A 21,982-nucleotide genomic window follows, 5' to 3' on the forward strand; every position below is an offset into this window, starting at 1 on the left:
CATCTATTGGGAAGGGGTGAAGAAGCTCTAGATCCTTCCTCTAGTATCTTTGCCTGGCACCGAACACTGTCCCAGCCCTTGGGGGTGGCAATGCCCACGGGCTGAGCTGCTGCTCTCCTGACAGATGCCTGCAGCCGTGGCTAGACCCCTGCTTTCAGGCTTGAAGACAATTCATGTGTGCTGACTTCAGCTAAACTGGGTTTGCTGCTCCTCTGAAATCTCCCCGGGTACACCGGGACATGGTTTTCTGTGAGCAGGGTAGTGACATGGCTCTCCTTTGATTTGAACAGAAATCCAGCCTGAGCTAAAGGCACCCGGGTGGTGTCTGGGACTGCATTCGACACTGCTCTGTGTCGTGCAGAAAGAGAGAAGTTGCTATGTGGCTACAAGTGTTTCAAAGTGTGGAGTCTCTGATGTAAAAAGAAAAGCTTGCTGGGGAAGGCCTGTTAATGTTATTGGTAGGAGGCTACTGCACCGCTTTAAAATAAGCTGCTGATTCTCTGGCATTAGTCAGACTGCCATTAACGGCTGTTGCAAATTTTCAAAGTGTTGAAAGACTCGTGCAAGCTCTCCTCTGCAGGGTTTCCAAGTATTGATTGGAGTATTCCTGGGTGTTCGTAGCAAAAAAATCCACTCAACCTTCCCACTTCTTCCCCCATGAAGGAGGAAGAAACACACTTTTGACAAGCAAAAGCAAGAAAGAAGGGTCTGGGGAAGAAGAAGTGAAAGGCATAAAGATGATAAAAGAAATCCTAAAGGGAGAAGTGTTATACTGAAGATGGTGGCAGATAGGGATAAAAGAAGTTTCTTGAAAAGAAGAAAGATGAAAAAACAGGATAATGATCTGAGAAGACGATGAAAAACTGAAATGTATAAAGCTTTACAAACAGAAAACAAAATGGGAGGAAAAGGAGTGCTCTTCAGAGGCTCAGGGTGGAATAAAAGACATGGGGAAGGAAAGCAAACCATCTGGGGTGTAAGATGCTAATGTTTTAGTGTTTTTAAAAAGGTACCAGCTTCTTAGAGCAAACTACACAACAGTTTTAATGTGAGTTTGATGATGCTATGTATCTGTTCTCCAGAGTCACTGCTTTTTTACTATTTAAAAACAACTTGTTTCATTTTACTGGGTCACATCTATTTCCTCACTGTACTCAAGGAAAGGAACTGCTGTGTCCTACTGTGGTGAACCAATTAATGAGCATTGCTGCTTGTGAGGGTCCCTCTGACAGTCCCTGTGGTCACTTCTCCAGAGGATCCATCCAACTGAGGCCCCTTCCAGTGAGCCCTTGGGTGCTGCCCCGAGGTGAGCAATTGTGTTGTGCCACCTGGAGTGTGGGGGTCTATAAAGGCAACTCTTTGCTCCTCTGGTCAATGTAGTTTTACTGCCCTGGTTGGCAATGAGATCCCTGATCTCAGGGTGCTTTGAAAAGGACTGTTTTGCCATCCATTCATTCACGGTCACTCATTCATACACGGTTGCCTCTTGGGGCCAATCTCTCATACAGCCAGCAACATGCCACTTCAAGGGGAGAAAATGATTCCTGTGAGAAGGAAATTTGCTTTTTACAGCTTGCCAGCACCTGGGAGCTCTTTGAAGACAACTATGCAGATAATTCTCTGTTTCGATTTTGCATACGGTGAACTGGAAAGAGTTTGGTGATATTTTTGCATACAATGCACCCTGACAAAGAAAACTTCTTGAAATTACTGTAAGAGCAATATGCTCTGCCTGTGCAAAGAGTGGCCTGGGGAATTAATGCTCATTGCTAAAGACAGGGTAAAATGAAACCAGAAATCCCACATGTGCAGGCACCATCCACTGCTTTCTTGTACTTACAGTGTCTGTTAACCTTGTATGGCCTCCTGCAGTCCTCCCGATGGACAGATAACTGTTACGGAAAAAAACAAAACACAATCAAAAAAATCTCAGCTCTGAGAACTTGGGCACTGCTGTTATTCTCTTTCTGATTTAAAAAAAGATGTGGGTGACAACACCGTGGTTCTAAAGTTTCACCTTTTTATGATTGTTAGTCTGGAAATGCTTCCCATGGAGTCGCTGGTTTTCAAGCGTCTTTATTTTGGTTTTAGCCAGGTCTCTCCTATTAAGGAAATGACAATGCAGCATCTGTTCATCAATTAGCTGCCAGCCTTATAGCTGGCAAATCACACCAGCAGCATGGGCATTTCTCCTGAAATGGCAGATTGTTTGGAGGTATGATCTGAGCCAGCACAGCCCTCACCTCTCCTTCCTCCGGCACCCAGTATCTTCTCCATTCTCCTCCTCTGGGCTCTCCCCACCACGCTGCAGTGCACAGGGCTGGGTGCTGAGCTCCTGGAGGAGCTGAGAAGAGGGAAAAGACTTCGTCCTGCTCTGCCAGCCCCCCTGCTCCCTCCCAGGGTGCAGAGTAAGGCCAGGAGGCATTTCCAGCCCTGGCAATGCTTGGGTGCTCCGCGCTGGTTCACAGCTTGGTGCTGGTATGAAAGCTGGGAGGACCAGTGTGTGCCGTCTCCAGGCATGCTAGGCAGCAGGAGCTCTGGAGACGGGTAATGTTTCCAGTTCGGAGCGGGTGGTAACTGTTAATATCCTCATGACAACCAGGAGGAGTAAGATTGTCACCGGTTATATTAGTTGTTAATTTTGTAAATATTAACAATTTCTAGGATTATGGCACAGGATGTGAGCTGTCAACTTGCTTTATTTTCCTCCTACTCCTTCTTGCAATGACACATCTTTTATACTCCCGGATTCGTGCCATGTGTTTGTTGCCTCACGCTGACACTGGGGCTGGCAGATGTTCTGGGATGAAACCATGATAACCTCCCAAAAGTTCGATTTTCTTCCCCTCCTGGGTGCTTTGGTTCCTCTGATGTAAGGAGAAGTAATTTGCCTGTAAAGCACAGTGATTTATAACTATCCGTGGTTGGTTGCCTTTGGCACAACTGAGCTCCCGCCTCCCCTTCCAGCTCACCTGTGAGTGCCGCATTCAGGCACCGCTGCTCCCCGTCCCCCTCGGAGCAGGAGCTGAATTACAGCTCACCAGGAACTGTTTCCATATTGTGAAAAAGCCCTTAAAATTGACGTTTTTACAATATATCTCAAGAGCAAAATTTTAACCGTATTTTTGGATCAAGGAGCACGGTAATCGTGCGAGTGCCAGCAACAGCAGTCACCCCTGCAGCTTGATAGACGCGTTCGGAGGCAGCTTTAGTGACAGGTGCGATCGAGGGCAAAGCACCCGGGAAGGCAGCTTTGCCAGGGCACTCAGTCCTCATCTTGGCTCCCTTGCTGCAGGAGAGAGCCTCTCTGCCCGCTCGGCCCCGCTCCTGTGCCGCCGGCAGCCCTGAGTGCACAGCTGGTGCCCAGCCAAGCGGTGATGTGCCCCAGGTCATGCTCAGCTTCACAGTTCTCCTGACATCCCGGTTATTCAGGGTAATGCTTCCAATGGCTGGGCACTGGGGCAGCCGCCAGTGCAAGAAGGAGCAGGGAATGTGGCCGTGGCCAGACAGGTGGTAGCAGAGGGATGAGCCTGGCGCTGAGCTGCACCCTCCAGCCTGGAGTGATTTGTGCCTGCGCATGGCGACGTTCAAGCACTGGACAAAATACCCGCACTGTTTCAATAACCATTTAAACGGGGTGCCCTCTGCAAGGGCTGGCATCCCACGGACCCTCGGCGGAGGCTCACCCTCTGCCTGAGCCTGGACGATGCTGTGCTGCTCGTGGTGTTGCTGATCTTTGCTTTGCTGCCATGTACAGTCTGGCTGGCAGAGGGGCTCCCTGCAGCACAGAACTATTGCTGGGCAGAGCTTGAGGAGCACGGACGCCTCCAGTCCAGGCCATGACCCTCGTCATCCTCATGTGCCAACCTCACGCCCGCTGGTGCCACTCCGAGCTCAGTCAGCTGTGCTCCCCAGGGACAAAGCTCCAGGGCAAAAGTTGCTCGTAAGAACCTGCCCGCTGGGGCTGGGCATGGCGGCACCTCGCTGAGGAGCAGCCGGAGGGGAGCAGAGACGGAGGGGAGCAGAGACAAAGGGCTCAGCTGAGGCTCAGCCCTGCAACTTGGGCACCGCTGGAGGAAGGGCAGTGCTGCCAAGGCCCTGATGTGTGCTGGGCTGTGGGTGGCTCCGGCTCTCAGCGAGAGAGTGGATTTTAGCTGAGTACTGGGTGTTGTTTTCCTCTGGCCATGTGGTTTAGGATGTAACATCACAGCAGAGACATGGAGAACTGGTGATTGTGTCGACTGCCCCCTCAGAGGAGTTGGTTTTGGAAACCGGACTGTTGGTGGCCTGTTTTGAGCATCCTCAGCCACCTCTTATTTGTTCTCATATTGATTCAAGTATTTTATTTTAGGTAGCTACTCAAACACGCCTGCCATATGTGATTTCCCGAGATCACACAGAAATGAGCATCTGTGTTTGGAGCAGCAGAGACCGCTGATTCAGAGGAACGAGGTGTGCAGGTACTTATCGGGATATGATTTTTAACAGTTACCATCCAGACTGTACAAAGTGACTTTCCTGTCTTCGTTTCAGGTCAACTTAAGCTACTCAAAGATTTCTGCTCCACTGGTGATATCCAGAGACACGTTAAACACCTTGTAGCTCAGGAATTCAATACTAATCCGTTCTGAGGGCAAACGTAAAAATCAAAACTTTGATTTAAATTCAGATGCTTTTGAGATAATGTGTAGGTTTGGAGGTTAATTGGCAGAAGCTCTCAGCTGCTCGTGCAAATAGAAACGATGACCAGCAGCATCTCGAAATGCAGTTTTCCACCTTTGCCAGCAGTGGGTGCAATAATACAGTTAGAGCAGCGAGGAAGGACAACGCCAGACCTCAACAAAAATTAAGGCCTGAAATCCTTTTAATTCCTTGTGTTGCTGTTACAAAAACGTGCCGAGACAGTTCCCTGCGAGCACGACTGTCACCCCCAGGCTTGGCAGGGTGTCCCCTGGGAGGCTGCTGGTATTTCCTTTCCCCTCACTTTGCTTTTACATCAACTCTTCCAATTAAGAAACCAAATAATTCAGAGGCAGCCATGCGGCACCAAGTGCTGTAGCAAGGGCTAAAAATAGTCCCGAATCCTCAGAAAAACAGCTCCTGGGCTCCGCACCGAGCAGAGCCCCGTTGCGATGTGCGCGAAGAGGATCACAGCCCAGGCTTGCCCTGTTTTGGGGGCGGCCAGACCCCTGGCAGCCAGCCTGGCTGTCTCCCCAGGCATGGATCTGCGGGTGCGGGGAAGGCTGCAAGGGCAGTCTCTGGCAGCGATGCTCCTCTGCACCTTCCTCTGGGAGCGCCCCCCAGCTGCCATGGGGCTGGGGGCATTGAGGCAGAGCATGGACGTGCACGGGGTCCCCCAGGACGTGCAGGGCTCTGCACTGGGAGCCTGGAGCCAACTTCTCCAATCCCGAGGCAAACGCTGACCTAGAAGTGGGTCCACGAGCTAGGCCTGAGTTTTGGACCTGCAGCTGATGGCTTCGCAAACAGAATAACACGGAATAAAACTTAACAACCATCCCTTTTTTTCAGCAAGAAAACAGAAACACCCACCCCACCCAAGAAACAAAGATTGAAAAATAATCTCTCTAAATCCTGCCTTGAAATGAAAGAGGGGAAAAAAAACTCACATGAGTTTGGAAGGAGAATGAGATTTCTTTTGAGAAAATAAGAAACCAGAGAAGGCTCGGCCACCTGGCATAGCTGCACAGCCAGGATCCACGTTCCTGCGAGGTACACGTGGTTATAAAAAATAAAGTAGTGCATCCAGTTCTACATAGAAGTTTTCTGTTCTTGTAAACCAAATGAAATTAATCATTACATTTATCTACAGGCTGTTCTATAAAATCAATAAGCTCTAGCACTGCATAGCAATCAAAATATGACAAGGCACTTAAACTTTGCCAACTCAATCCAATTAATGATATCTTCGTTAGAAAACAGTCATTTTTATAGAGTCAGTTGACTCTTCAAGGACTATAATATAAGCTTGATATAAGCTCATTGATTTTTACTTTATGGTTTCCAGTTGAAAGCAAACAGAGATCACCCACTTTATAAAACTGTGAAAATATGTGTGTATTTAACATACCAATATTATTTATAAGCAGCTGCTAATATTTAAGTGCCTCTTGTACGCCTTGATAAAAGTGGTTCATGAATTCAGCCCTCTCAGATGTTCAGAGGATGTTCTTCCACGTTATTGCTATCGTCATTTGTCTTTCCTCTCTGACATGTGCAGTTTTTTATGCAGGAAAACTCTGTAGACGAGGCTCGTCAGCAGGGAGGAGGGCAGCCTGAATACCTATGAGGTGTCGCTGGAAATCGAGCGCCTCCAAAAACCCCAGCCTGGCTCTCCCATCTTTTCACTCAACAGCCTGGGAGCTTGCAAGGCAGAAGGGTACCCAAGGGACCCTGGAGAAAGCAAGAGTGGGATAACACTGCAGGTGTAGGGGGTTAGAGGTAGGGGAAAGCTTATCAGGTGGTACGGACTTTTTGGGGTGATGAGTAGAGACAGAGAAAGGTTTGATTTGAAGTAGGGACTGGAGGGAGAAGGACTCCAAGATTCACTGGATGCTCTTGAATCTTACAAGACCTCCTGGGAAATGAAAGGTAAAAGACAAATCCTGCAAAAATGTACACCAGGAGGTGAGCAGCATTGAACCCAGCTCCTCTCAAAAGGGTGCAGGTGAGGGCAAGAGCTCCTCTCTGCCATGTAATGATGGTCGGCGCTGCGTACATGTGGGTTTGGAGGGGTGTCCCCATGCCACATTGCCTTTCAGTCACTCCTCACATAAAGCCATCTGGAACAGATGGGCCGGAGCCAGAGCCAAGCTTTGGTGTTCCCTCCGGGACTTCAACAGCGCAAATCAGAGCTATGACAGGTAAAGTGTCCCCATAAATGGTGTTGGTGAGAGCTGGTGCTCAGCCCCTTGGGAAGGAGGATTTAACATTGTGCATACAGTCCCTGGGGTCTGGTCGAGCTCAGCTCCCTGCCAAGGCTTGTGTGGGGTTTGGTTTCAGTCCCCAGGAGCATCCGGGCACCAAGAGGAAGACGATGCCTGGATACAACAGGATTTCACACTTTTTGAGCTGATGTTCATGAGATCAACACGACACCACCTGGTTCGTGCAGTGGTTTTGCTGACAGGACAATATCTCCTGCCTTCAATAAAGGCATGGGAGAAACCAATTTAACCAGCAGGAAGGTGCCGCTCCTAGGTCCTCAGGACCGGCCAGTGAGTCTCTCCACTGAGTCAAGCTATTGGCTCTATGGCCAGCTGTGACCCAGCCTTTCCTTGTGCTTGTCCCGCTCAAACCTGTCTGGCTGAACAGCCATTTCTAATGCATCCTCTCAGGAGAGAGAGTGGCCAGGTCCGGTGGCAGCGCAGTGTGGGCTGTTTGCTGTGTGCGCTGCAGACCGAACTTTGCCAAACTAGAGGGCTCCCTCCTGTCCTCTATCCCTGGACAAACCTCAAAAACAAGACTCCAGCATCCGAGCATAGAAAAGCAAATAGCAGCAGCAGGAACATCTAGGTAAAACACATCAGTGCCACATATTTCTTAGTAACAGTCCTTACCAGGGCAACCACATTAGTAAGTGCAAAAAAAAATCCCCCAGTAAAGGCAAGTGCTTGGGTTCTGGTGGTTTATTGCCATTCATAAGAGGCTCTTGATAAAAGTCTGAATCTGGGAGGGAAGGATGAGCCGAGCTGCTTCTGTCCTATTCATGCCCAGATCTTCCCAAAACCAAAGGAAGGTGTTCAGGAAATTAGGATCTGGGATTTCAAAGAAAAAGACAAAAAATGAAGAAGGAATGAGGTTTGTTTCCTTTCCAAAGGCGTGAGTCTGTTTTCAGTCATGGTACGGCAGATACAGATGAAAACAACAACCACAAAAGTTGCATTTCCACAGTAATTATTTGCAGTTACGTGGTGCATCATTCCTAGTTCCCGAGACACCTTGCCCAGACAAGGTGAGGCACCGGGATGTCACCAGCATGCATCGGGGGCTGCCGTCCATTGCTGGCAGATGGGGAGGGGATACGGGTGCCCTGGAACCGGGCACGGGGCTGTGTCTGCAAGAGGGCACATGCCTCTGCCATGGCGGGAGAGCCGCGAAGACGGTGGGCGGCCGGGGCCACTGCCATCACTGGGGCACAGCCCCTGGGCTTGGTGCAGCGGGTGGGAGGGCTTGGCAGCAGGAGCTATTTGTGGGGTATTGCAAGATATAAAAAGCTTCATTCCCCTGTGAGCTCGGGTCTTTCGAGAGGCGAGTTGTAACCATCGCAGAGGAAAGCTGGTCTGAGTCCTCCAGCTGCTCCTTCCCCACGCCAGAAGAGATACAACAGGGTGAATAATTGGACGAGTCTTAATACAATTGTTTTGATGGTCTTGAAATCAGGCAGGTTAATAGGATTTCCTCAAACCAGCAACAGGGGAAGGGGAGGAAAAAGCAGTGACGAAAAGAGGGGGAGCCCAGCCCGAGATGAGGGAGCTGCTGCAGAGCCGGCACCTTCTGACAACTGCAGGGGCTGACCTGGGGTGGACAAGTCGTTTCTGGCCAGGGATAATGTGCTAGCACACATAATGGATGCCTCGGCGCTGCCCACCATTCTCCTGCCTCCCCACCCTCCACGAGGCCCCCGGTGTGGGGCAGCCCTGTGGAGGGGCTGAGGTCAAGCGTCTTGCCAAGGAGAGGCTGGATGCAGTGAGAGGAGATGCGGTCGACCCCTCTTCACGCATCCCTGTCTGGGCAAAGCCTGCCCAGTGGTCCAGCTAAGCCCTGCTCCAAAAAACAGCAATCCCAGGGCAGCAGTGGGCATCACATCAGGAGCTCTGCCTGGCTGGTGCGGCTGAGGTGGTGGTGGTGTCCCCACCACCCGTCCATGGCAGCTGCAGACCGCTCCATCCCCGTGAAGGGGGGCCACCAGCACAAACACAGCAGCAAGAAATCCCTTACGAGAGTGAGTGACAGTAATTGGGAGTAATTGCAGCAATGCAGACAAGAAGTCTTTTTAGTAATTCACCGCTTCATATATTATAATATAATATGAATAATCCCTCTCTAAAGTGATGGTTATGACTGCAGCCTCGTCGTTTCCTTGAGTTTTGCCTTAAACTAGTTGTAAACTGAGATAATCAGTTTCTGTGGGATTATTAAGAAAATCACACGTCTATTACACTTCTCAAATCAGCCATTTTTCCACCTTGCCTTTACTTAATGTCTTTTTCCTTTTAGTCACCCTTTAAAAGAAGAAAACAAATGTCATTTGTCACTCGAGCCTCCTCTCTCGCTTACAGGTGCCATGGCAGACATTGTCTACCAGGAAGGCAAATAAAATTCAGATCAAATTCTGAAACAATTTCAGAAGGATCACAATTCCTGTCTCCAAGGTCTTACAGCACCTCCATTTGCTTGAGCATGATGTGGCACTAGAAGAGAGGGAGGCAGCCGTCAGCAGCCGGGAACAGCAGCTCGCTCTGGTAGTAAGAGTTACCCAGAATTTAGGCTGAAGAATGACTGATGGCACCTGTAAGACCATTGCCCAGATATCAGCCTTCAGACCCATTTTGGGTGCAAAACTGTCAAAGCCCGAAGCACATTTGCTCTGCCTCATGCCTTAGTTTTTTATCTGACAGGGCGTCCTACCTTCCTTCTGCCTCCCAGGTTGTCTGGTGGCCATGCCAGCAGGACGGAAGGCTTTATTTGTTGTCTATAGCACTGATGCTGAAAAAATAAAGCGTGATTGAGGAGGAAAGGTGCATGTCATGTTTGGAATAACCTTCATTGGGTCAGTGTTTTCCGTTTCAGGGTTACCAGCTGGCAGAGGAGGCTTGGCTGCCTTCGAGGTTGTACTTGTGCAATGTCACCACACTGCTGGGAGCTCTGGATTAAAGGCTGGTCTTCAGTCTGGCTGCTGGGAGCTGAGTGGTAACACTCTGAAAAGAAAGGGCATAGGAAACCGAGGGCAAAGGGTCAAACTTCTTAATGGAGTGGACAAAGGAAAGTGCAAACTCCTGAGCGGAGTTACAGGACATTAGGAAGAGGAATAAACCTTCTGCCTGCACCAGTGGGTGCCCTGCCTGCTGCCACCTCTCACCACTTGCCCTGCTGCAAGGACCAGGGGCTGAGGGCTCCTTGAAATAAATCTCCTCCATACCCAGGGTTTGTGGCAAAAAGCAGTTATTTCCACCATTGTAAAAGCCAGATCTCTTACGTGCGTGTCTGAGGAGGGCTAATGGCGCCACAGCGGGAATCCTCTACCCATATTTCAGAGAGTGTGTCTCTCACAATTTCAGACAAGACAGGTAGATCAAAAAGTTAACGGAGTTCCCGTAAACTTTCCTTCTGAACAAAGGATGGTAACTGCTTCTGAGCAGTGTGAAATGCTGTCATGGGATAGGCTGATCCGGCAACTAACCCCACACAGCTCTCCCACCCCAGTAAAATGGAGAGGATAACAAGAAAACAAGGCCAGGTCTTAAAACAACACCACTCCCCCACTTTGCCATCTCTTCCCGGCTCTACCTCCTCCTCCCAGCGGGCGCAGGGAATGGGGGAGTGCAGGTCAGTTCATTCCAAGTTGTTACTGCCGCTTCTCTTAAAGGAAAAGGAGTCCTTACACCATTGTCCCTTGCTCCAGTGGATCCCCTACTCACGGCGAAAGCGTGAATCCTGCCCGCTAGGAGGCAAATCCTTACCCCATCGGATTTGCCCCAAGTGCAGGCTTTACCAGTCCTGGGCTTTTACGGAGCTGTAGCCACTCGCTCTGGCGTGGGTCATCATACAGACTTTAAATGCGCTCTGGCGTTGGGTCGTCATGTCGACCTTAAATGCGTCTCTGTACAGACTTAGATGCGTAAATGCACCTCGACCTGTGCCCATGATTCACAACAGTCTCAGGCTCAGGCATCTCCTTTAACAAGGCACCTCCCCATCGGCGGGGGTCATCCCACGGACTCTAGATGCGTACCGTACTCAGGCTCTGGCATCTCTTCTCGACATGGATCCTCCACGGGCTGCAAGTGGGTCTCTGCTTGCTCCACCGAGGACTGGTTACAAAGGGGCCGCTCTCAAGGGGGACTCAGCCACGGCACACGCTGTTCCGTTCCATCTTCATTGACCTCTTATCTGTCTGATTTCTCTCAGATCTCAGTCTTTACTGGCTGAACTCGGCCCGGTGGGCACCCCAGGAACAGGGCTCTCCCCGAGTTCCCCAAGCTGCTCCGCCACCGCTATCCTCGACGGGGTGGGCACCGGCCTGGGCCGCCAGCCTGGCCGGGCCCCGGGAGCAGGGGACCGTGCCCTCCTCCCTGCCCTCCTCCCTTCTCCTTGCTCCTGGGCAAAGGCACGCCTTTCCGGTTCCTTTGTCCCGACGTAAATAGGGTAATTCGCAGAGGCACCAATTGGCTCAAGCCCCGAGGGGGATGGGAGTCCGGTCTGATGGGCGGCTTCTGCCACCCGGACCTCCCCCCCCACTTCAAACCAAGACAAATGCTTTAAGCTGACGTTTGGTGTTCCAGTACACATCTCATATTCTTGTTTCCATCAGGCACAACTCCCCTTTCAGGCAGCCTGTGAAGGGACTGCCTCTTCTGCATGTGCAGGTAGGCTACAGAAAATGCAAACACATCATACGTAAAGTCAGATAAGACTCACCATTACATTTCAGGGTTACTTTTCAGGTGTACCCAGTAAACAAGGTGTCTGGGAGCAGTTCAGAAAGAATATGAATAATTCTGCAGAGTGGATCTAGCACAGAGATTAGCACATAAACCTAGGATCAGAGCTCAGACCAGCAAGATTAGAGTGTTCGAGACAAGGAAGGCTTGGATCTGGATTTTCTTAGTTCTCTGCTGTTGCTCACTAGCCCAGGCTGCAGCTCCAAGGATGCCATTGCATCTCCCACAGCCAGGAGGAAATGGCCCACCTTTTGTAGGCAGGGCCTAAACCTTAATTAGACAATTCAATCAATTAAATCCAGCTGGGCAATCTGGGCAATAGCCACAGTTGCAGTAGCCATAATTCCCCCTTTTTGTTTTACCAGTTTTTGTTTTCAAAGGAAGATGAAGGCTTTACAGTGAGCAGAGACCCAGTCCATTCATTCCAACTCCAGCACACTTCCCTCTTTTGGGCTTGCAGCTTTACCTTCTTTACCAAAGGACTCTCACTCCAGCCCTGGCTCCGGCTCTGGCTGCTCCAGCTCTGGCTACTCTAGCTCTGGCTACTCTGGCTCCAGCAAGGAAGTCATGATGTTCAGGGTCTCTGAGACGTATCACATCAGGGTCACCAGTTGTTGTTCACCAGCCCAGGCTGCAGGTCCAAGGATGTCCTTGCATCTCCCACAGCCAGGAAGAAATGGCCTGCCTTTTGTAGGCAGGGTCTAAACCTTAATTAGGAAATTCTATCTATTCAATCCAGCTGGGCAATCTGGGCAATAGCCACAATTGCAATAGCCATAACTCTGCAGCAAGACTTTTGCTTGACCGGTGTATAAAATTTTGGGGAAAACTGGATAAACACATCATGAATCACAATTTACCGCATATGGAGAACTTTGTGCTCCCATGGCTGTTAAGCACTGGAGTGTCAGCACTTGAGTCCAGAAGAAAATCCTGGTAACTTTTTTATACTGGTAATGAGCAGGCTTTCCCTTCACAGCCGAGCCCCAGCAGTGAGCAGAGAGCCTTCTGCGGGACAGGTCTCGGTGTCTTTTCTTTGCTCTCTTCTCCTTTGGAGCCAGCCACAAGACTTGGATGACTGAATCTTTGAACCAGGTTCAGTGTGGAGCAGCACCCTGTTTCACATCTCCCCTCTAAAACAGAAAGCCTACGTCCACCCTGAGCTTGCAGGGCAAATCTGCCCCTTTGTAGAGTTCAGAAACTTGGCTCTAAACAGAAACCTACACTTTGTCTCTAGAAATAGTCTGGCCTCTCCATAATATCAGGGCAAAAACTTGCCAATGTTGGATTAAAAAAGGAATTTTCTGCCTAGTGTGCTCAAATAACTTTGTATCCATCATGATGGAAATAGCTGCCAGATAGCAAAGCTCACTCATCATACCAATACCCGATCTTTTTAATTACTCACTGAAGAATGACTTGTCTGTCATCAAACAAATCCACTCAACTCAACTGGTGTAGATGTAATAGCACTCTTTGGATCACTTTTCAGGAATCCCACCAGTGCCTATCTGGGTTTCTGCATTTAAGGGACCTACGGGCACAGATTGGTGGCTCTGATTGATACGTGCCAGAGCTGGGTGCTTGGTCACCCCCAATCAGTCCTAAAATGCAGTTTATTTGTGCAGTTGTCCCACCGCCTGCATTATTTTTGTATCTTCACAGTAATTCAAATAAAGCTGCTAATTTCTGGGAGGAAGACAAAGCCTGTTTCACTAGCAAGCTATCAAAAGCGACTTCTTTGATTACTAAGTAAGGCAAGAAATGGAATCAGCTCTGTTTCCTTGCAATGTTTTTGGTATTCTGTTGATGTTTCTAAGATTTCTCATCTCCCAACACACTGAGACATCCAACTTCAGTTACGATGAAAACTCACAGGTTTGCAGAAAAGTCAAAAATTTGTCCTCATCTGCTGCCTGTCATGCAGTCAAATGTTCCAACCCAGCAGCTCCAGAATATCTCAGCCCTTTTGCAGTGTTTGCTCAAGTATGTCCACTTCTCCCTAGTTCTTTGCTCCTCCCGCGGCGTTTCTCAGCTAATGGCTGTGTTTGAAGAGGGCTTCACTATGCACTTGCAGCAATACAAACATCAAGAGCCTTCGCAGTGCTCTGTGAAGAGGCTATTAAACAGCAGTACAGCGGTAGGAAAAAAGGGGGAGCAAAAGTAAGGCCAGCATGGCTGACCGACCTGGTACACCTCACGGAAACACGTCAACAAAACCACGAGTGGTACGGAAATATGAAGTTAAACATAGAGCTACAGGACAGTGCCAGTGGGGAAAACAAAGAGACAAATACATTTTTCAGAGGGAAAAAAAAAAAAAGGAAAAAAAGAAGAGGCATTGTAATTCTGTGCAAAAATCTGAAGTGGAATATACCCTCTAGCTGTTGATTGTTTTTTCCTGAGCTGCTGAACAGAATAATTCTTATGGAAAAACACAGCAAAGATGCGAAGAAAACATATTAGGAAATCAGAATACATTTGTCAATCTAAATCACTGAGCTTTAAAAAATTACCAGATACAAATATAACATCAGTAGCTTAATCTACAGACGTACACAAGGACGGGATCCTTGGGGTGCTGAGGGATGGCGTGGGAAGGGGAGGGGTCTTTTTGGGGCATAGTGGCTCTAGTTTCCGCTAGCAGCGGTCCCCTCCTGGGGCAAGAGCATCCCGTGGCCCTGCTGAGTTCCTGCCTACTGGCTTCAGTTCTTGGGGATGGCAAAACCAAACCGCGCCACACTTAAGAGGAGCAGGGCACTCATGCAGGGAAGAGTTTGCTACTTCTATAATCACTGTGGCTGGAGAAGACCTGAATTAGCAGGATTTTTTCAAGCTATCTTCCCAAGCACTTTGAACGATCAGCATTTAATGCATCCAAATCACACCTGCAAAGCAACCCACAATGTTCAGCTCAGGTGTCCTTTTGGGGCATTCGTTGCATGCAGACACATTTATATTTCTGTAATTTCTACATTTCTATCACATTCTCAGAGCTGCCCAGGATGCTGCTAGGCGGCACAAATCCTGCCTGTTTGCCTGAGGTTGTCCCTGGCAGGGAGAAGAAAATCAACCCCGTTCAGCTGCAGTCACACAGTTCTCTTTTGGGGACAAATTTGCAGTTCCAGTGAGTTTCCCTAATGTAACAGGGGCAAATACCACTCCTAGACATTGGCCTCTTGCCTACCTGGCTCTGACAGGTTTGCGACTGTGTCCCTGAATGACTCTGATCTGGACTGACAGGTACACTTTTTAGCTGTAAAAAAAAAAAAAATTCATATAAAAAACATGTAACACGGTGAGTAGGAAGTGCATTGTGTATTCCCAAGAACTGGAAAGAAATGCAGGTGTGGCTGGCTCTCCAAAATCCCCCAGGTAATTAAACGCCTTTTTAGACCCAGTTGAACAACGGATGCCCTGAATTAACTGCATCCATTAGAAACCGACTTGGTGTCACTGGCACAGCCCCTTGCATGGACGCTGCCAGCCGCCGGAAGTACTGTGTTTTGATTGAGCTGCAGTTGGACAGAAGACTAAACCCACTGAGTTGGACAGTGAGATGGCTGGTGTAAACGAGGTGCTGGTGTTGCCTGACATCATTGTGCTGGGCACCATTGCTGGGGGAGTTCACTTTGATATGAGGATTCCTTTCCAAGTTGAACATCCCTAATTCCTGACTGAAGGCCGTTGTAAGAAGCAGTAGTGAATGCATGTTTTACTGGCTATGGTGCCCCTTAGCCCAGCTGAGGCATGCACTTCCCGTTATCCCTTTTCACATGGCAAAGGAACAAACAGTAGTACCTGGCACCATGGTAGGCAAAAATCCCCTTTGCAGTGGTCAAAGGAGCTGCCTGTTCCGTCTCCCTTACAGCAGCTAGGAAAATGTGTGTATCTACTGAAAAAAAAAAAATCTTAAAATATACTTTTCTTTTTGGAAAAAGGCTCTTGCTATTTTTTTTTTAAGACTTTGGATCTGCTCGCCTTCAGAATGTGACTCTGCAAGATTCTTTGGCCAGACACGTTGGATGCTGCTGGGCTGCAAACCAGCATGCCCCTCGTAGACCAAACTCAGTGTTGCTTTGGTGGCCTCAAGCTACTTGATCCCTCAGCAGCTAAGCTGTTACCTCTGTAGGTCCCGCATACAGCCGAGCACTCTGCTTTCCTGGCACAAGTGGGCAGCCTCATCCTTCTCAATTTTGTGAGCCATAAGAGCCTCAAAACAGCATTCCCTTTAAAGGGGAGCAGTCAAGGAGAGCAATGCTAATTATCTTGGTAGAGGATCCTTTAGGTCTTTGCCAGTTTTTATCAAAGCATAAAAAGCAATTATTAAAATTAATGCAATTTACCATGTGTTCTACTTCTAGCAAAGCTATTTTTGGCAAGGGTTGCCATCTGTCCCATTCAGCAAGATCAGCCACAGACTTTTGCTCTCTATTCCGCTTTCCACAGTTCTGCCGTGGAGCCAGGCAAGCAGACGCTTTTTTGCAGAATCAAGTACCTCAACTGCAGTGTCTAGCTCACCTGAAAATTGCCATCACCTGGTAGCGAGTGTCCTCTGCATGGCAAACACTTTTTCTTCTTTCCCTGTTGCTCTCTGCTGGCATGGTGGGTGTTTCTGCCTAGCACCCAGGTAAGCGAGTGCTGCACCTTCTGCCCTGAGCTGGTGTCTGGGGGAAGAGACCATGGGGCCAACCAGCAGACTCGTCTGCAGGGTAACAAAAAATCAGATTTTCTCTGTATTTTTCACTCTTCTACAGCCTGTCTGACCTGAAGCAAGTGAAAATTAGTTCATTTATGTTTTTATGCAACTGAAGATAAACCAGAGCAAGGAGAATAAATGTGTAAGGAATAAAGACCTGACTCCAGGACAGTGTCTGTGGGTCCACAGGCATTCGAAGTGTTCATGTGAGGAGACTCTGGAAACCTGGCACAAACAGCTGTATAAACAGGAACACTGCAGGCGCGATAGTCCGGAGTGGAGGCAAGAGAATCCTCCGAGTGACTGGAGTGCTGGGAACGGTTTTGCATTTGCCATCCCCTCGCAGTCCTCGAGCAGCAGCATCCTCTGCACTGAGATCTCTCCTCTCTACAAATGAGAGGAAGTAGTGAGGGCGGGTCAGTCTATCCTTTGTGCCACTCGTGTGAAGGGTGCGGATGAAGGAAGTTGGGCAGATGAAGGACACTATTCTAACGTGACATACTGAAGTCATAGTGGTGAACCAGTTTATTTTCACTAGAAAATAATAAAAACCCCAACTATTTTTACCTGTCCACTGAGCATAGGAGGAGGAAGGGAAGCCCAGATGTGATGCTGTCACTATGATACCTACTTACTGGTTCAGACTAGCTACTTATTAGCACTTTAAAATGAAGAAAGGTGTAATAGAATGAGTGAGGAGGTGTGATAATGGCGTAATTAAGAACAGAAACCTATTAAAAGATATATGTTAAATGCCAAATAGATGCCTGACCAGTGCAAAAAAAAAAAAAAAATCTGGGCTATAATCCCTAAGGAGATGATTAAATACATAAAGAGAGAACTCTGACTCAAAGTCTTTAGGCTTGGGCTCTCTGATGGCTGGATCCCAGGGCGTCCATGCTTGGCAGCACAATGGCATATTGCTTTCCGCTTGCCATACTTCCTGAATAAAGGAACCTGAGTGACAAATTCAGCAGCAAATTAGTTTGTGCTTAAAGCTGTTAATATCCCTACCTGGTGGGAGACAAATGTCGGAGGAGCAGTTACCAGACAAGTCGTCTGGAGGAAGAATTTGGTCAAAGCTGCCTTGAAGTTGCCTCCGTTCGCCTTCTCTGCAGTGCTGCTCAGCGCCTCGAAGTACAAAGATTCCTCCTGCAGACATACTCTCTGCACTGCGTTGTGCCTGTTTCAAAATGAATTCTCAAAGTAACGCCTGAATATGTTTATCTCAACATATGATCACTGCAACATTATGGCTAGAAATGCTGCTCTCCAGAAACGACATTCCCTTTGTAACCCAGGTCCACAACAGTCTCCCGGTCAGATGGTCGTACTCTGCTCAGAGGCACTGCCCTCTCCTCAGATAGCCTCTTCTGATTCCTCCCAGCACTGCAGAGAGAAGTGACATTTGTCACGATACTCAGTGCAAATTCTTCCCATTTCATTCTCTCTCCCAGACATTAAACTCCATAAAAGATTCTTGCCTCTTTTAGATATTTAAAGACTGACATTAGCGATTTAAAGTTAATTAAACAGAAGATTCCAGGCTAAATTCCGTTCTCACAACTAGCAGTGAAGCTCTGACATGTGAGCTTCGCCGCACAGTAACGCAGGAGCGAGGGCTCCTTTCAGGCCAAGGGAGTCGCTCATGTGTTACGTGCAAACAGCGTTTGCCATTCTATCAATTAACTCAGTGGAGTAACTCCATGTGCGCGGCAGTGATTGAGAATATTTTCATGGAATATTGTGTATATTATCCTGCTCTTTTGGATTACGGTTAAACAATAAAATACAAAATAGCAGGTTGCTGAATTGTTATAACCACAGGTTTTAGTGTCCTGTTCTGATTCCAGAAAAATATACCCATTTCTATTTTACGCTTGTGTGCACACATGGACATGTGTGTGTCTCTGCACATTATAAACACATGTACAATGCCTCACTACATGAAAGGAAAATTTCAGCTGAGATTTTATCTTCCTGGAGAGTAGAAAATCTCAGTTCCCAGATGATAGCCACGCTCTCTAGCCAGTTGCGTTCCTCTTCTCACCTGATGCTTTTTGGATTTGTGCACTAATTGTGCACACTGAAGTCTTATTGCCATATAGAAAGAATACCAACAGTCTAGTTGAAAATGTATGTATTGTGTAAGAACATATTGTGTAAGAACATTCTGCATATCTCAGAAGGTGATAAAAACTTTGATGTTTCTCTCCAACCTGCCTCCTATTTTTGTTGTTACTGCTAAATGCACAAATGTGAGTTAAATTCACAAATACCAAACCCAAAGTCACGTCCAGTACAGGAAAGCCTGTTATTGGTGGCACTGGCAACATGTTATGCTGGGAAACATACGCAATGGTTCCTCTGCATGGCTCGTATCTATACAATGCTGAGAGGAAGCATCCTGCTCCCTTTGTCATTATGCAGGCATAACCAGTTCCTTTTGGGGATGAGGGCACTCATTGGATCTCCCTGTGCTTTGCAGCTCTCTGAATGTGATGCAAATAGCGGACCCAATTCTGATCTCACATGCGTTAGTTAACTTCTTAGTTCACAATTTAATTCAGTGGAGCTCTTCCTAATTTGTGATGGACCAGGCCTGCAGATCAATACTGCAACACGCTTTTTTTTAATGATGCAAGGCCAAATTTCACCAAATTCTAAGCGCAGTTGCCTACCATAATAATCAAAGGCTCAGCATCTTGCAAGATCACACCAAAGTCCACTATATGCCGTTTTGTTGTAAAAAAGATTGTTTGGGATCAAAGAGTCTCCTGCTTTAATGAAAGATAGGAGGAAAAATGAATGATCAAAAGTAATTGCAATTTGCAAAGTAAATTGCACCATTAACTACTCCAGAAATCAATAATCAGGCACAAAAAGAAAATCAGTTGAGGGGATGACAGAAGGAAAAATAAATCTCTTGGGCATCTTGCCACTCTGGGGATTTTAATTTTGCATTTTCCACTCCCAGCTATCCATTCTTATTGCCCATCCATCAACCTCCTGATGAATATAAAGGACTCCGGTATGAAGCGCCTGAAGATGGCTGGGTTGGTAGAACAATGGAAAGGGGGTCTTCCAGGTTTGGAGAAGGAAGGGTAAATTGCAGATGACAGTTTAGAAAAGCTTGTCTCTGCTCTTGCTTTTTTCCCTAACATCTCTTTTTAATAGCATTGGCAGTCTAATAACCATTTCAAAGGTAACCAAAATCATACTCATGGGCAAATCACCTGGAAATCTCCTCCTGATTGAGTCTAACAACTGACATAATTTTTAATAGGAGTGCAACATGATTTATGCCTTTGCTCATTGGTATAGTTTTAAGCGGGGACAAAGTGGTTGTTTAATCTTACTCCCATGTTAGAGGCATTTATCTTCCACCCCTTTGTATTGACTATTTACATCTTCATAAGAATGCCGACACTGTAGCCTTCACTATTAGCAATACTCCTTGATTTAATAGTGCTCATGAATACCTCTATATTTTGGGGTTTATTAATGAACATTGCAAGTTCTTCTGTGTGCCTACTTACGACAGGTTATCTGCTATGGATTTTGATTAGAAGGGAGTTAAGGGATGTCAAGCAGAAAGCCTCCATAAAAAAATACTGCAACCGCTGATGTGGTTACATAGGTCAAGACTTCTACATCAAAAGAGGGTGATGAGTTAAAATGTCCATCCTACAGGAAGGGAGAGGTGGAGCGTGTGGAGAAAAAGAGTGTTCTCAGCAAGTACAGCTGACCCAGACTGTGAGCTGGACCCTGCTGCAAGCAGACACTATCGTGGTCTGTGGGGGCACTGGATGTCCAGGCTCCTGTAAAGAGAACTGGTAGAAGTGCTGCATAAGTAAAACTCATTGTCTGAAACGCGGTTCCTGAAATTGAGTGGATTTATCAGCAAATTGGGGCTATTTATAGAGGAAACGTTTACTGGCTGGTGCAAGCATTGCTCAATTGCACCTTCACAGCAGCATGGCTCTTAGTGACCTTGCTAGAAACTGTCCGAATCACAGCTCCTCCTGCAAAGGAAAGCATGAGCCTGCTACTTGGAAGGGATGACAGATCAGAAAAAGGATCTCAGCGGGTGCAGCTTTCCCCAGAGACCGTGAAGCTGACACTAGGCACAGCTCTTGTGATTCCATACCATCACCAGTGCAAGAGCAATCAAGTGGTCAGGCACCACTGGGGCTGGACAAGTACTGGCATCACTATTAAAAAAATACTCCCAGGGCTGACTGTACACTTTTGCACGCATCACTGCAGCTTTGTGTTCGCCACCTTAGATCATGGGGAGGGAAGGAGGAGAGAGGAGACAAGGAGAGAAGCAGGCTTGCAGACACATGGGAAAGGGCAAGAGAAACCTGCAAGAACAATCTTTTATGCTTGCAACTAGTGGTTTAATCTTCGGAATAAACAAGGACACTTGCAATTACAAGTCTCTGTTATGGTTAATTACTGCTATTTATGTTGGTAATTATCAATGTCATATATGATTATATTATACCCTTAAACTTGGTCAGTTGAATGTATAATCTTTAGCTTCTTATGTGTTTAAGACTTATTTTTACATACAGTTATGTTTTTATATCTGCGGTAATTCACCAGTCAAAACATGAGATACATGACTTGGGTACCAATCTCTCCACTTTAATTTCTCCCCCCAAATAACCAGTCATGTTTGACTGATCTTTTCAGATTAAAAACTAAAAAGGATGAGATATGTGGAATTTATTTGCAAATTTTCCTTGTTGAGCCCTGTCACTTTAGTGACAGCGCTCCCTGAATTCCCCTCTAATTCAGATTCGAAAAGTGGTTGTAACCCTTTCAAGGCCAGACGCATTTTCTTTGGATCATTTTCCTGTTTGTCTTTGCATTCAGAGGCTGATCTTCAAAGGGCATTTGTGATAAAACTTAATCTAGAATATTTCCGATTGCACACACACACAATGATGGCTTAAATCCCTGAATAGCAAAGAATAGCCTGCAGAAGGACTTCCTACATTCCAAAGGACAGGTAAAATTTTAAAAAAAATCAGCAAAACAATTTTTTTCTCTTGTGCACTGAAGCTGATTTTCCTTTCATGAGCATGAAAATCTTAATTTTATGAAAGAATCCGGTGGGCAACTTACATCAGTATAACACCGATGGTCTTCAGTAATGCTGACCAAAACAAGTTTCTGGGAGAGCTTAGTTAACGCTGCCCATACAAGCTTCTACCAAAATTGATGCAGAATGAGATCCTTTCCAGGACCTACTACACGACACATGTGCCAGCCCTGAGATTTTAGCAAACCGGGTGAACAGAACTAAAACAGGATACCAGGAATGGTGTAGGATAGCAGCAAAGGTGTCACCACCATGTCACCATCGTACCTTTGAGTCTTCTACACCGATGTGAATATTTTTCCCCTTTTTATGATATATTCTATTTTGTAGCATTGAACCCACTTACCTGTTGGAGTGAGTGCATATTGTTCCTTGACCATACCACCGGTGTCCAGGTTGAAACGCTAGCCTTGACACATAGAGTTAAACTAGTGTTTGTAAAGTGTAGCAAAGGCTTAGTTTTCAAGCTGACTGAAATTCAAAACACTT

This window comes from Tauraco erythrolophus, chromosome 7 (genome assembly GCF_009769465.1).
Source record: "Tauraco erythrolophus isolate bTauEry1 chromosome 7, bTauEry1.pri, whole genome shotgun sequence".
In the NCBI taxonomy this organism is placed as follows: Eukaryota; Metazoa; Chordata; class Aves; order Musophagiformes; family Musophagidae; genus Tauraco; species Tauraco erythrolophus.